We start from the raw sequence: 15,607 nt of genomic DNA, 5'->3' as shown, positions 1-15,607 counted from the left end.
TGTGATTTGGGGAGCCATCAGCCCTCTTTGGCAGAGGAAGCTAAAAAACTCCAGGATTCCATAGCAGGGAGCCATGCCAGTGCAAATGCTATTAAGCTACATTAAAACTAAGCTGTATATGCCTTCCAGACTTCTACCTGTCCCTCTCCGCCAATGGAAACGCTCCATTTCCAGCAGGCGGGACCAGAGGGGGATTGTGGGCGGGGACCGGGTGGGATTGTGGGCGGAGCTACCTCGACGCCCCGCCCCTCTCTTCCCACGCTGCCGCCGGAGCGCTGGAACCCACTCGCGCCAAGGCAGCCGAGGAGGAGGAGGCTCCTTTTCCAGGTGAGTCTGGAGCAAGGACGCGGGCGGAAGGCGTTAAAATAGCATTTCTTAGCGGGAGGACCTTGGAAAGCCTCGGCTGCGATTGCCTCTTGCCAATCCAGGTAAGCATTGGGCATATTTTGCCTTCTGTTGATTGGCAGTCCGGTTTGTTGCTGTTGTGGTTGTGTTATGACCCCTTGGTGACCCCAAGGAGTCCTTTTGCCTGATTCTTCCTCTGAAATAGAGCCTCACTAAGGCACCTAGTTAGTGTTGGGTGGGTGATCTCCCATCCAGGCACTAACCAGGGCTCACCCTGCTTAGCATCCAAGAGAAACAATACCAGAAGTGCATCTACATCAGGCGTTGGCAAATTTGGGCCCTCCAGGTGTCTTGGACTGCAACTCCCACCATTCCTAACAGCCTCAGGCCCTTTCCTTTTCCCCCTCAGCCGCTTAAGCGGCTGAGGGGGAAAAGGAAGGGGCCTGAGGCTGTTAGGAATGGTGGGAGTTGCAGTCCAAGACACCTGGAGGGCCCAAATTTGCCAATGCGTGATCTACACTGATCTGACACCTCTTAAACTGCTGTGGTTCAATGCTCAATCTTGGCAGTTGTAGTTTTACAAGGTCTTCAGCCTTCTCCAGCAAGGACTGCTGGTGCCTCACCAAACTACAACTACCCCGGTTCAGTGCTATGGAATCAAGTGGTCTGGCTCACAAGCCCGAAAGCCCTTGCGAGCCAAGTCGGCGCTCACTGCGTTCTCAAAAACAGGCTACGTTACAAGGGCTGGAAACAAGAGCCTTGGGATTGTATAATTCATGAAAGTCGGTGCCTCAGAAAAGTATTGCTTTATTCTTATTATTTTTACTTTTTGAAATCTTTTTAAATAGAATCAGGTTGGATTTTTTAAAAAGAAAGAAATGTGTTGCACAACTTCCTAATTAGGGGTGCGTCTACACTGTTGAATTAATGCACTTTTGACATTGCCTTGACTACCGTGGCTCCTTGCAATGAACAATGGGAGTTGTGGTTTTACCCCACTGTGCAGGCTCCAATCCGTGAGTGCATCAACACTGTGGAATTAGTGCAGTTTGATACCACTTATTGCGATTTTTTATTGTATTGTGTGTTTACTGTATTGCATTATTAATGTCACTATATTTTATTGCTGTATTTTATGTTGTATATTTGCTTGGTTGTAATTGTTGGGCTTGCCTCTTGTAAGCCGCCCTGAGTCCTTTTGGGGAGATGGTTGCAGGGTATAAATAAAGTATTATTATTATTATTATTATTATTACTATTATCATTTATTACTTGAACTCAATGCTATGGAATCATGGGAGCTTCAGTTTTACAGTGTCATTAGTGTGTTATTAAAGACTTTCATGGCCGTAATCACTGTGAGTTTACTGGGCTGTATGGCCATGTTCCAGAAGCATTCTCTCCTGACGTTTTGCCCATATCTATAGCAGGCATCCTCAGAGGTTGTAAGGTCTGCTGGAAACTAGGAAAGTGGGGTTTATATATTTCTGAAATGCATGGCCATAATCACTGTGAGTTTTCTGAGCTGTATGGCCATGTTCCAGAAGCATTCTCTCCTGACGTTTTGCCCATATCTATGGCCGGCATCCTCAGAGGTTGTAAGGTCTGTTGGAAACTAGGGAAGTGGGGTTTATATATTTGTGGAATTTTCAGGGTGGGGAAAAGAACTCTTGTCTACTTGAGGCAAGTGTGAATTTTGCAATTGGCCACCTTGATTAGCATTGAATAGACTTGCGGCTTCAAAGCCTGTCTGCTTCCTTCCTTGAGGAATCCTTTGTTGGGAGGTATTAACTGGCTCTAATTGTTTCCTAATTGTCCAGACAAGAAATTGCCTTCCTTTTTTTCTAATTCTCCAGACAAGAAACAGTTAGGGCCAGATAATGCCTCCCAACAAAGGATTTCCCAAAGCAGGGTGCAGCCAGGCTTTGCAGTTGCAAGGCCATTCAAGTAATCGAGCTGGCTGATTGCGACATTCACACTTGCCTCCAATAGACAGTTCTTTCTCCCACCCTGGACATTGCACATATAAAGGTCACTGGCCTAGTTTCCAACAGACCTCAAAACCTTGGAGGATGTCTACTATAGATGTGGGCAAAACGTCAGGAGAGAATGCTTCTGGAACATGGCCAGTGACAGCCTGGAAACCTCACAGCAATCCAATGTCATTAGCCTTCCCTAGGAAAAATTCCTGGTGCATTACTAAATTGCAGCTCTCAGGATTCTATACCATTAAGCCATAGCAATTAAAGTGGTGCCAAACTGCATTAATTCAACAGTGTAGATGCACCCCAGGCAGCTGTTGGGTTTTTCTTTGCCTGCTGAGGTATTCTGCTGCCTCCAGAGGGTGGTTTGTTCTTTCTCTAAAGATATTTGCCACACTCTTCTTTGGCCAAGGAGTTTAATTATTACCTGCTTACCGCAGTTATAATTATGTAACCCATTTTCTTCTCAGTGGCGCTTGTTCGAAAATAAGTTCCCTGGGAATCAGTTGGAGCGGTTTCTAAGAAAAGAGGTATTGCATTGTGACTTTTCCCCACAAAGGTGGAACTAAAAAAAATACATCCGGCATAGGAGGGATGCTGGGTTTTCAGAGCCAAAATGTGGGTGGAAGAAGAAAAGTTGAATGCAAATCTGGGCATAATAAAAATAAATATCCTGGCCTCATAAGAACAATTGTGTGATTGTGGCAATTGTTTGGCATGCTGCAATCCAGTAACACTGGAGGTCCTCGTGATCCCTGTCTTGGTCTTAGATTGTTGACAGATAAAAGGTACATTGGGATCTATTGGTTATTTGCTATACCTGGTCCAAGTTTTTCCTATTTCTCTTGCCTCAATTATAATAAAAGCTCAAACGAATTCCCCAGAGACAAGTCTTGTGTGAGTCACTTATCTGTCAAGCTGAATGTTCTTCGCCGCTAGCATAAATCACATTTAATCATATTTCCGAGGGGTGCTGTTTGGCTAGCTAGCATTCCAGTAGTTGTCTTAAGGATCCTTTCAAACAACCTAGGCCTTATCAACACTGGCCATTTAATGCAGTTTCAAACCAGTGTACATGATTACATAGGAAACCCTTGAACCAGTTTGAGGCCTGGATAGTGATTACACAAACCACTGAGCGCTGATACACATTAAGGGCTTTCTTTTGCATGTTTTTGTGGGAGTTTGATCTCTGACCACCACAGTTTGAGGCTAGCTTCAAACTGCATTAAATGGTTAATGTAGATGGGACTCTAGTTTTAGCATTCTGCTTTGGCAGCCATGGGAGCATCTGGTGGTGCAGCAGGTTAAACCGCTGAGCTGCTGAACTTGCTGACCGAAAGGTCGGCGGTTCGAATCCGGGGAGCAGAGTGAGCTGCTTGAGGCAAGTGTGAATTTTGTAATTAGCATTGAATGTACTTGCAGCTCCAAAGCCTGGCTGCTTCCTGCCTGAGGGAATCCTTTCTTGGGAAGTGTTAGCTGGCTTTAATTGTTTCCTAATTGTCCAGACAAGAAATTGCTTTATTTGTTTCTAATTGTCCAGGCAAGAAACAATTAGGCTCAGCTTCAGCCAACCTATCAGTCTGAAAACATGCAAATGTGAGTAGATCAATAGGTACCGCTCCGGTGGGAAGGTAACGACACTCCATTCAGTCATGCTGGCCACATGACTTTGGAGGCATTTATGGACAGCGTTATCTCTTTGGCTTAGAAATGGAGATGAGCAGCACCCCCCAGAGTTGGACACGACCAGACTTAATGTCAGGGGGAAACCTTTACCTTTGGCAGCCATGGGTGCAGTTTTGAGAACCTTGGGATTTGCAGTTTGGTAAGACACTAATATCCTCTAGAATTACCCTTTTTATACTACTTTTTATACTACACCTCCCAAGATTCCTTAGGATGAAAGGATGGCCATAAATGTGTCATCATGTAGATTTAACTATTAATCTCATCCCATGTCTGAGGCTTATCAGTATACAAGTGGTCTCCCTTGTTTTTCCCCAAACATTTCTTTGCAGATAGCTCTGGTTGGTTGTACTTGAGGTTCTAATAAAAGCAAGCAGATCCCAAAACTTGTAGCAAGGTACCAGATCCCATCTGATCTTGGAGCTAAGGAGGATCAGCCATACTCGGATGGGAGATTGCAAGCCATTTAGGGTTTTATACTTCGAAGGCACGGGACCTAAATACCCTCAAGGCACCAGATCCTGTCTAATCTTGCAAGCTAAGCAGGATCAGCCCTGGTTAGTACCTCGAAGGGAAACCACCAATGGATACTAAGTAGTAGTAATTTTATTGATTAGCCCTTAGGCCATATCACAATAAGAAACAGAACAACAAGGCCTGACCTGACCTGATCACACTCCACGTAGAAAGTTAAAATAAGACACTTATAATAATACAGTAAATACATATGATAAGACATGATAAAACTGATAAACTGATCAAGCTGAGTATATACATCATATTTCATTATCACCCCTACAATTTACCCCAATCAACCCTACATATGTGGTTCTCAGACGTATTGTTTTGCTTAAGTACAGAGCTGTTTTATATGTTATTTTTGGGTCTTGGCCACACATAAAATATGTTGTTCTGATGTGAGAATCCCAATCAATGGATACTAAGGGCTTTAGGTGGTATTTTAGAGGAAGGAACTGGCAAAACCACCTCTGAGTATTCATTGCCTTCAGAAACCCTATAAAATTCATGGGATCTCCATAAGTCGACGGATGACTTGAAGGCACAGACACATGTGGGGTTTTATAAACCAACTGATAGATAGTCTTCACGATGCAAAAGGGATGCTTGTTTGGACACTGAAATTGTGACACTCTTGTGGGTTTTCTGTCTCTTTATATGATAACATCTGCTTCTACTCCGCATCTATGTAGGTTGAAGAAACGTATGTTTCTCCAGCTGCATAAAAGTTCCTCAAATGTCACCTGGATAGGAAAGTCTGACTTCTGCCAGTGCATTTTGTGCCTCTGCCCATTTACTTTGCTCACAGCTAAAGATTGAATCATTCCATATATTAACTTTCCATTTTCAATTTGTGTATATTGAGGTAAAGGGCTGTGTCAGTTTAGATAATGTATTTTTTATTAGCTGTTACTTCTATGGTGGAGTACAAGTCTATGAATTCTGCTCAGAAGCCCAATTGGGTTCAGTTGGGCTTCTGAACAGGGAAGTGCTTATGTGGTTGCACTTAAATAGGAGTAAGGCCCATTTAACTCAAAGGGGTTTCCTTCTGAGCTTGCACTGTTGTATCCACTGCTTTGAGCCATTGTATTGGAAAAGCAGGCTGTACATACATGTTTTTTAAAAAGCTATGCATTATGTACTATCTGCATTTATGAGTCAGACCCTGAACTTGCATTTCTTAGCAATTTATATATTTTTATTCTATGTGTTATTCTTAGTCTTTCAAATAAAAAATGAAATAAAATAAAGCAATCCCATCTCTGCTGTGATAGGTCTCAGTTCTATTTACATCTGAAATACTTAATAGCAATCAGCTACCTATTTGTTAACCTGTGTAATGTCCTTGCATGGGAAGCTGGAGCTGACAGACAGGAGCTCACCCCGCTCCCCAGATTCGAACCACCGACCATTTGGTCAGCAATTCTGCCGGCACAAGGGTTTAACCCATTGTGCCATGCAAGGACATGAGAGAAGCCTCCCACAGGATGGTACAACACCAGGGCATCTCCTAGGCAACGTCCTTGTAGACAGCCAACTTTCTCACACCAGAAGCGACTTGCAGTTTCTCAAGTCATTCCTGACATTTAAAAAAGCTTGTGTAATACATTCGCATATATATACATTTGTTATCCAGTTTATACGACATTCACATATGCATCTTTTATTGAGTGCTACAACTGCCTTTTATTAGGAATAGTAATTTCATTACTTTGGTATCCTGATGATGTGTAATTATTAGGCCACCCATTAGGTTAAAATACATCTTTGTCAATTAACCAAGTAGATTTAATTTATTAACATCTCCTCCATAAATTGGCAGTGATGAAAATAATAGTTCTGGAAAAAATGTACATAGACTTGGCCATCTAGGTATTATCATAGATTTTGTATCCCTGGATGCAGTGATCCACTACTAGAAAAATTCTCCCCACCAAAATTCCAAAAAGCAATGTTGATTTTCCCATTTTATAGAAGAGATGCCATTTTGCTATGTCGTTGTATACAATGGGACTTCAGCAGCTGTGGATTCTGGTATCTGCAAGGGATTCTGAACCCAAACTCCAGCGGATACCAAGGGACCAGTGCATTTTGGTTTTAAGTGGTGTAAACAACATGAAATCCAACCTTCTTGCTGGATTTTCTCTGAAGATGGTGCCTATTTGAAGATAGTAGATTAGGCCTACAAACAAAACTGCATTGGCTCATAGCATCCAGTGGCATAGCAGTCCCCAACTATGTTGGACTACAACTTTCAACATCCACAGGGCAGCATGTCCCATTAAAAGTGGTGGTTGTTGCTTGATGGGTATTGCAATGATTGCGTCGGGAGTGAGATATGCTAACTGATGGATGAAGAGAGTTGTAGTCAAATGTATCTGCAGAGAGGGGGGAAAGCTTTGAATGTTTGATCCTACATATATAGTATGACTTATATGTGCATATGTTCCCAAGTTAATTTCGGCCACTTACTGATTTCTGGTTGATTTTTGTTTTTTGGTTATTTGCTCCTATGACAATAAAAAATGAAGATAACATTAAAAAATATTACAAGTGTATTCCAAGGAGGATCTATTTCTGTGTCCACGCATGACATAAATGCTGTCCAATTAGTGGTATGCATGGCCTTACTGTCAGGAGTGAGGAAAACAACTTTATATCTCACTGTATTAGTTTATTAGGCTTGCACAAATTAAGGTTGTTTTCAAATTAGGGGTAAAAGAATTTGATTTGGTCTAGATTCAAGAAGAAGATAGTATGTATGTTTCTTGATGGAGGTGTTTCCCAAAAAGGCTTATTACAAAAACTGTATGTAGCTGGCGATTCTTACGATTGTATTTTTTCTTTTGAAATGATCTTATTTTTCTTTTTGGCAACTGCACTTTTCTGGCAAAGCTAATGGAATAGACTGCTGTGGCCAGAGATTTCAGTATATGCATGTACTTTTCTATCTGTATTAACTCAAAATGTCACTTTGCTGGTTTGTAATTTTTAAAAAGGGTAAGTTAAAAAGCAAAATAACATTATTGCCACACGAGGTTTTAGCTCTATGGAGCCAATATGTGTGGAGGTGTACGTTTCTTTTTTATTTTGCATTTTTGGAGCATCCAAAACACAAAACTCCCACGAATGCTGCCTTAGCTCAATTTACTGAAAGATAAATGCATACACCATTTACTGAAAACTAAATGCATACACCATTTATTTTATTGTTTCTTTTTCCTGGAATAGCCATGCTTTTTTTCTGTGTCAGGAACAACTTGAGAAACTGCAAGTCACTTCTGGTGTGAGAGAATTGGACATTGCCCAAGGGACGGCCAGATGTTTTGATGTTTTACCATCCTTGTGGGAAGCTTCTGTCATGTCCCTGCATGGGGAGCTGGAGCTGACAGAGGGAGCTCATCCACACTTTCCCCGAATTCGAACCTCTGACCTGTCGATCTTCAGTCTGGCCGGCACAAGGGTTTAATCCATTGTGCCACCAGGGCCATGTTACATTACAGCCAATGCCAGATCAAGACAACTGAGGTCCTAAGCCAGATGTTGGCAAAATGCAGACTATAAACTAAATATCCCACTTAAACCTGGGTCTTTTCACTGTACTCAATTATAGTACTATGATTTCACTTCAACTGCCATGACTACATCCTATTGCAGTTCAGTGGCACATTATAGCTTTCTGAATAAGGATCTATATATCCCTCCTCTGCCCTAAACTATGCTTTGTTTCTCTATAAATCCAGTTCTGAGTATATATCTCTTCAGTTTTAATGCTGATGATGCAGAAGTATTGGGAAGACTGTATGTTTTCCAGGCTGTATGGCCATGTTCCAGAATCATTCTTTCCTGACGTTTCGCCCATATCTATGGCAGGCATCTTCATAAGTTGTGGCAGGCATCTGAGGATACCTGCCAGAGATGTGGGTGAAACATCAGCAGATAATGTTTCTGGAACATGGCCATACACCCCAGAAAACTCACAGCAACCCAGTGATTCCAGCCATGAAAGCATTTGACAACAGTATTGGGAAGAGTTCTAAACACAGGACAAGTACCATTAGCATGACCTTTAATATTCTTTGTAAATGTGCAGTTTAATATTTGGATGTGGCTCATTAAATGTTAGTGTCTATTCTGGAAAATCCAATTTTTCTCTCAGTTTTCACTGACAGTATCATTTTTTCTGTACAGTCCAGGAGTTGTGTGGGCACTTCTGTTCCTGTATGGCTGGCGTTGATGTAATAAGAAGCCTTGCCCTGAACTATTTCAGTTTCCCCCGTGGTTCAAGTTCTCCTTATAGCCTTCAAAATCTCCCCATATCCTGCTGCCTAAAAAAATATCTATTCTTGCTCTCGCCATGTATATAGTGACTTACTATTCAAAGCCAGAAGAATGCTAGAGTCATTCCTAACACAATTCTTGCCCTCCCTGAGGAAGTTCACTTGGTAACTAATGGACCACGTTGGATTTTGAACAACCTGATATCTCTATGGCGCCTAAGAGAGACACATAGACACAGAAAGGCATACAGATATCAGGTGTTTTGATTAGTTAGTTATCAGATGACTTTCCCCATGGAATGAGGAAATGGTATGTGAAATGCATTTGAACAGACTTACATTCTTCAAGAGATGTGAAGGAATAAAATCCCTTTTCTCAATGCAAACTAAGGTATGGAATTCACTCATTCCTTGATTTAAACAAACTCCACTTTCTAGAGAAGTACAGCTTTGTGGATATAACAGATTCTCGGCAAAAAGTTGTTTTTTTCTCTTTTAAATAATCATAATAAGTCTGAAATGAAATGTCAATTTTATCTCAATATGCATCTTAGTGGGTGTATTATGTTGTTTTTATTGTGTGCCTTCAAGCGAAGCTATCACAATTTTTTCTTGGCACGATTTGTTCTGATGGGGTTTGGCTGTGCATGACTCTGAGGCTGAGAGAGTATGACTTTCTCAAGATAATCAAGTGGGTTTCCATAGCTGAGCACCGACCGGGGATTGGTCTCCAGAGTCATAAAACTGTCAAGCCACTACACCATGCTAGTTCTGCTACATTCCATTACTTGACTTGAATGGAAAAGCTCTTTATTTGGACCACAACTTCCAGAATTCCTTGCTTATGATCCCTGGGAACAGAGAAAATTATTGTTGGAGGCTTTCATGGCTGGAATCACTGGACTGCTGTGAGTTTTTCAGGCTGTATGGCCATGTTCCAGCACCATTTTCTCCTAATGTTTCGCCTGCATCTGTGGCTGGCATCTTCAGAAGAGAATATTATTTTCAGACTCGATCCAGACTTATTCCTCAGTAGTCCTTGTTGTTCTTCCCCAGGCTGCAAAATGTCTGGGGCCATTCCTTAAACCCAATGTTAGCCGTTTTGTCATGATGTGCTAGGACTTTTGGAAGTGTAATGCCAGTAGCTAACATGGGATACTTGAATATTGTATGGGGAAAGAGTATGATTACCATTTGACAGTTTAAAGAGTTTAAAGCTGGAGCGTTTGCATGTGGATTTTGACCCTCATTTCCTATTTTTATCTCCTCTATATTGCCTTTTAAAAATAACTTTGTATTGCCTTATTTAAGTCATTGGAGTGAGCTTTGTCTTCATAAAATAGCTCTGACTCCTCTTAATAATAGTTGATTCATTGTTGCTCAGAAAGATCATCACACTTGCAGTACATAACAGCGCCCAGCTTTCTGTCGTCTTTTTATTTTCTTGTTCACTTGGAAGGTCAGGATCTATGAGATCAAACAAGGATAAAAAGAAGTTTAATGTGCCTTTCTGCATTATTATTCATAATTTGATCTTTCATGATGTGTTTACTTCTATGGTCACATGGCAGTGATGGTAGTTGTGGTCCAACATATCTGGAAAACACAAAGGTAGGAAAGCCTGGTACAATGCCAAACTGCAGGAGAATTGGGATAACAGATTTTACTATGAGTTTTCCTGAGTCAGTTCCATCCAGAGCTCTAGGGATTTCCAAATTGAAGCTAAAATCCGTGCGTAAGGACAGGAGTAATAATAATATTTATTTATTTATTTATTTATATTCCGCTCTATCTCCCCGAAGGGACTCAGGGCAGATTCCAAACATAAAAGGCAAACATTAAATGCCCAAATACAACAACAATACATTCATAATAACAAAATTTAAACAACCCAACATATAAACATGAATTATAACTTAACAAACTAAAATGAAATAAAAATACAGCCTGTTATAACAGACATAAGACAATGAAATGAAAGTCCTCCAACTAGATCTAGAGTGAATTATCTTAGACAGGCATAGATGATCAAACTAGTCTAGGATGATTGAGCTGTGTTATTATAGGCCCAGGGTAGCTTGTCATCTGTATCCTTTTGCCAAGTAAAGCAGTCTATATATGCACGTTAAGCATGACTTATCCATAATTTTGAAATACAAAATACTCCCGAATTAGTGACTCCTTTGTTTTCTGATGGATCATTGTACACAAACTTTGTTTAATGCTCAAAATTATTAAATTATGGTATAAATTTACCTTCAGGGTAGGTACATAAAATATATATGAAACATAAAGAAATGTTTAGACTTGGCTCCCTTTCCCTAAGTATGCCATTATGTATGCATATGCAAATACAGGTTTCCCCCCAAAATGCCAATGCTGGCCCCATGCATTCTGAATAAGGGATACTCAACCTGTACCAACCATACATACTTGGTCAAGAGACTCCCACTAAAATTGTAATTGCTCAGTGAACCTATGAAATTTGGAACTGACTATTCTCGGTGATCTACTTAATGCTGAGTGTAGAAAAGGTCCCACTGCTGGGATGTAGAAAGGATTAAGTAGCAAGTGATGTTTCTGAAACTTTAGAGAAGAATGTCAGTCAAGACATTAAAAACCTGTTGAGTGGATAAACACATGAGTTTGGCTACAGACTTGGTCACTCTTAGAATTGCTGTTGTCCCTTCAAGTCATTTCTGACTTGTTGTGACCTAAGTTAAACCTATCATGGAGTTTTCTTGATAAGATTTGTTTAGATGAGGGTTGCCTTTACTCATACTTTCTGCTCAGGCTGAGAGAATGTGATTTGTCTAAAATCACCCAGTGGTTTCCATGTCTACATAGGGATTTCAACTGTGGTGTTCAGAATCCTAGTACAAGTAATCCTCAAGTTACAAATATCAGACTTACATATGACTCATAGTTAAGAATGGGGATGAGACAACAGGAAGTGGGGAAAATCTATCCCTAGAAAGAGAAATTCACTCCTGGAAGAATTATCATGGGGAAAAGGTGTCTCCAATGAATCTTTATCACTGATCCTATCCCCACAAATCTTCTGAACAGGTGCACAGACAGCAAAACAAACACCACAGGGATGTTCCCCTTCCCTATGCTATCCAAAGATATATATGTATATTGAAATCGCTAGAGGTGGTTAATTTATGTCCCATTGACTTCAGTGGGTCTACTATAAATCTGAAATAAAATGAATCTTGTAAATTCCATGCAGTCAATTAGGAATTGGCTGTTTGTCATTTTTTTAGCTTTTAAAAAAACTTACTTTTTATTTTTATTTTTTTACTAACCTGAAAAATAGATTGATTTATAGATTTATGCACAAACTAAGTGAGTGACAGTTTAGGGCTTCAGATTATGACAGGCTTTGAAATAAGTGAATAAAACTAAATTTCAAGATTTTACATAAGTGTACATTTGCATGTATGTGAATGTTTAGCTATGGCACGTCTAAAACCTGACATAGCATGAGGCTTCAGCATCTTAATATTGCACTGGATGTAGTGTACCCGTGCGGGTTTGTTGTAGTGCCAGTATGACACAAGAAAAAGCATCATGTAGCGGAAAAAACATTTTTAGTAAGTTCTTAAGGGTGTGCATAATGGGATCAGATTGTACAAAATTAAATATCATGCAAACCTACAGCTGCCACTGCCTTTTCCCTGTGACTCACAGAGACAGGATGGAGGGTGAACATGTGCTCGGTATGTTATTGAGGCAGGACTGCAAGCTGTGTGACTCTGGGTGGAATTATTTGTGTGATATTTGCATGCTTGGTAGGGAAGGAAGAGGCAGAGGAGCTGGCAATATTGGTGTCACACACATTGAGATACCATTAATCATATACAAATCATGATTGAACTATGACAATTTTGTATCACTAGTACTGTTCAAGTAGAACTTTGGATTTCCTTCTGCATTCCATAATATCCTGGAATTCTTCGAGAAGATTTGCAAGCAAGATCCAAACTACCTGTGATTAGAAACTATGTCGGTTTTCTTCTACCACAAGAACAGCAACAATGGAACATTAATAGCGTATGACTTCTGTAGGAAGTGTAAGGGCAGATTTTATTTCCCTTGGGGCTAGTAAGAAGTACATGGGAGGGATATGATGGGATGGAAAGTGTTCCAGCTCCCCTTCCGCCATCCTGTGTTCCTAATAAATGTTAGTCTTTCTTGAGTTTACTGTTGACAGTTTTAAACACTTAACAGCTTCTCACTTTTAACGTCAACTGCAACTTGATTGTAACAAGACTTTTTGGTTGTTGGTGGTTTAATTGCTATAATTGCTCCAGGTCCAGAAATGGCCTCATGGATCCAGAACTGGTTCATATTCTTCATTCACTTCTGAAATCTGCCATCAGTCCTATTTTCATTAATATTTTCAATGTTATACAGGTTGAGCAACCTTTATCCAGAACTCCAAAAGCTGAAATTCTTCATGTGGGAGGGAGGCTGAAGCAGTGATACCACTGCTTTCTGATTGTTCGGTGTACACAAATATTAAAAATATTGTATAAAATTACCTTCTGACTTTGTGCATAGGGTGTATATGAAACATAAATGAATTTTGCATTTAGACTTGAGTCCCATCTCCAAGAGATACCAGTATGTACACATATATAAATATAGATATTCCAAAATCTGGAAGAATGCAAAACATTTCAGATCCCAAACATTTCAAAAAAAAGTTACTCAACCTGTATGAGTAACTGAAAAAAAATGCATGGGATCAGACATTATAGATACGAACAGTTGTGCGCTGCTTAATTTTAATCATTGTGCTTTTCAAATTTGTGCACAGAGGGAACTGTATTTCGGAAGTTCTCTGCAACACCTTCATCTGGTTATAGCTACTAACATTTCCCTACAGTGTACGGCAGTCATGGGCTCTTGAATGAATTTGGTGATAGAAAGCTTGGTCCTTGTTGGACCCCTGGCCATTTTGAGATATGCTGAGGTTTTTAGCTATGTCGCATTGAAGAAGCCCTGTAACTTTCTAGGAAATATTCATGTTTTGAAAAATGGTGTTCAGTTTAATCATTTAGAGACCTCTCATAATCTGCAGTTTCCTCATCATGTACACAAATCCAGCATTTTGTGCAGTGTTGTCTGGTTCAGCAGACCTGACAGATACCTCATGTGAATTGAAAGTGTGTACATTAGTGTATATATGTGCTTTCAAGTTTCCACCTGACATGGCAAACCAGTACTTAGACGTGGTTTTGCCAGTTTCTTCCTCTGAAATATAGCCTACATCACCTTGTATTCATTGGAAGACTCTCATCCCATCGTAAACCAGATCTGACCCTACTTAATATTATATTTGCCTGAAATTCAATATCATGTTTTCCTATTCTGTGATTGTCTTTCTGCCAGATCACTGTGGAGCTGAACATAGAACCCTCTAAAACCACAGAGATAGAGAACTAGGACTTTAGATGTGCATATGAGAATTTCTTGTGTCACCATGGTACCAGCTTTCGGCAGAAGCTTTTGTTTTTCATTATAAAAAGCTGTGTTTGTGTCTGTGCTTCTAAATTATTCAGTTGAAAGTAATAATTATAAACTGAGCTATAAGAGAATACAGGAAGCCTGGAGGGGGGCAAAATAATGAGTAGAGAGAATGCATCACATATTTATTCACATTGTGTCTTGAGCTTCTCTTTAGGACCACAGCATTAGGAGTGTTACTATATTTAGTGTTGCTCTGGATGACAAAGGAAACCTAGGTGATGGTTTCTGGTCAAAACTCTAGGTGATGCTCATTCCTACTTTGAGCTGATATTTGGAGGAAAAGATCCCTGAAATCAAGGAAGTGTCGGTTATATGTGGTCCTCCAAATAAAAACAGGGATGGATAAGATGAGGTTGAACTCCCAACATTTCTTGGCAGCATCGCCCATAGTGAGGACTGATAGTCCTAACAAATATATGAAAGGTCTTGTATTCCTCATGGGCACCAGTGTGTGTAGTGAACTGAAGGTTTGGATACCAGGGCTGGAATATCCATTTAGTCATGAAAACCCACTTGGTGATCCTGAGCAGAGGAAAGTAAAGGCAAACCCCCTCTTGACCAATCTTGCCAAGAAAATCCTGTGACAAGTTTGCTGTAAGGTCAAAGTAAGTCAAAAATGCCTTGAAGGCACAGAACAACATATTCCCTTATTGCTGATGTAAAAGAAAACCCAGCCCTGGGCATGAATTTATTCATAGTGCCTTTCGGCATATTGTTTCTTTTATGGCTATTTTAAGAAATAGTAAGAACACAGATTGATAAACATGCACTGATTGACCATTCTTGTAACAGTTCTCACTAGCAAAGTAAACCTTTAGATGTAAGATGATTGCATTTTTAATTGCACAGATGGAATTGTATGTTCAGAAGCCTTAGTTTTGATCTTAAAGGTTATTGAAGGTGGAGGGAAAAACAGAAGAATTAACCTTGGAGAAGACGTGGGAGGTGATGTAAATCTTGTTAGCCAATATCCTTAAGAAGCTGAAACATGTCAAGAGAAAAAATGGTTCTGCGATAGAATCAATTACCTAGGGAAATGGTGGGAGTCTTCTCTGGCAGTCTTCAAGAAGTGGTTGGACACCTATCTCCTGAGGATTCTGTTGCTGGAGATCCTGCATTGAACAGGAAGTTGGATTTGATGACCCATAAGGTCCCTTCTAACACTCATTCTATCATCAGCTTGGCATGATCAACAATGAATGATAGATATCACATATGTGCAGATTTCAGCTTCTATAATTTAACTAAGGT

The 15,607-nt window shown here is 40.2% G+C and overlaps 1 protein-coding gene across 2 annotated transcripts in view; it reads left to right on the top strand.

The window, feature by feature from the left end:
• Positions 1–268: 268 nt before the first annotated feature.
• WIPF3 (WAS/WASL interacting protein family member 3) overlaps positions 269–15,607 on the top strand; it is a 49,096-nt gene continuing 33,757 nt past the window's right edge. Inside the window, exon 1 of one of the 2 annotated variants that reach the window (XM_060781997.2) lies at positions 269–428. The gene's annotated coding sequence lies outside the window, so the exon portion shown is untranslated. The remainder of the gene's footprint in view (positions 429–15,607) is intronic. The other variant, XM_060781998.2, reaches the window with a different exon arrangement.

This window comes from Anolis sagrei, chromosome 6 (genome assembly GCF_037176765.1).
Source record: "Anolis sagrei isolate rAnoSag1 chromosome 6, rAnoSag1.mat, whole genome shotgun sequence".
Classification (NCBI taxonomy): domain Eukaryota; kingdom Metazoa; phylum Chordata; class Lepidosauria; order Squamata; family Dactyloidae; genus Anolis; species Anolis sagrei.
This window is presented reverse-complemented; position numbering and strand designations above follow the sequence as displayed.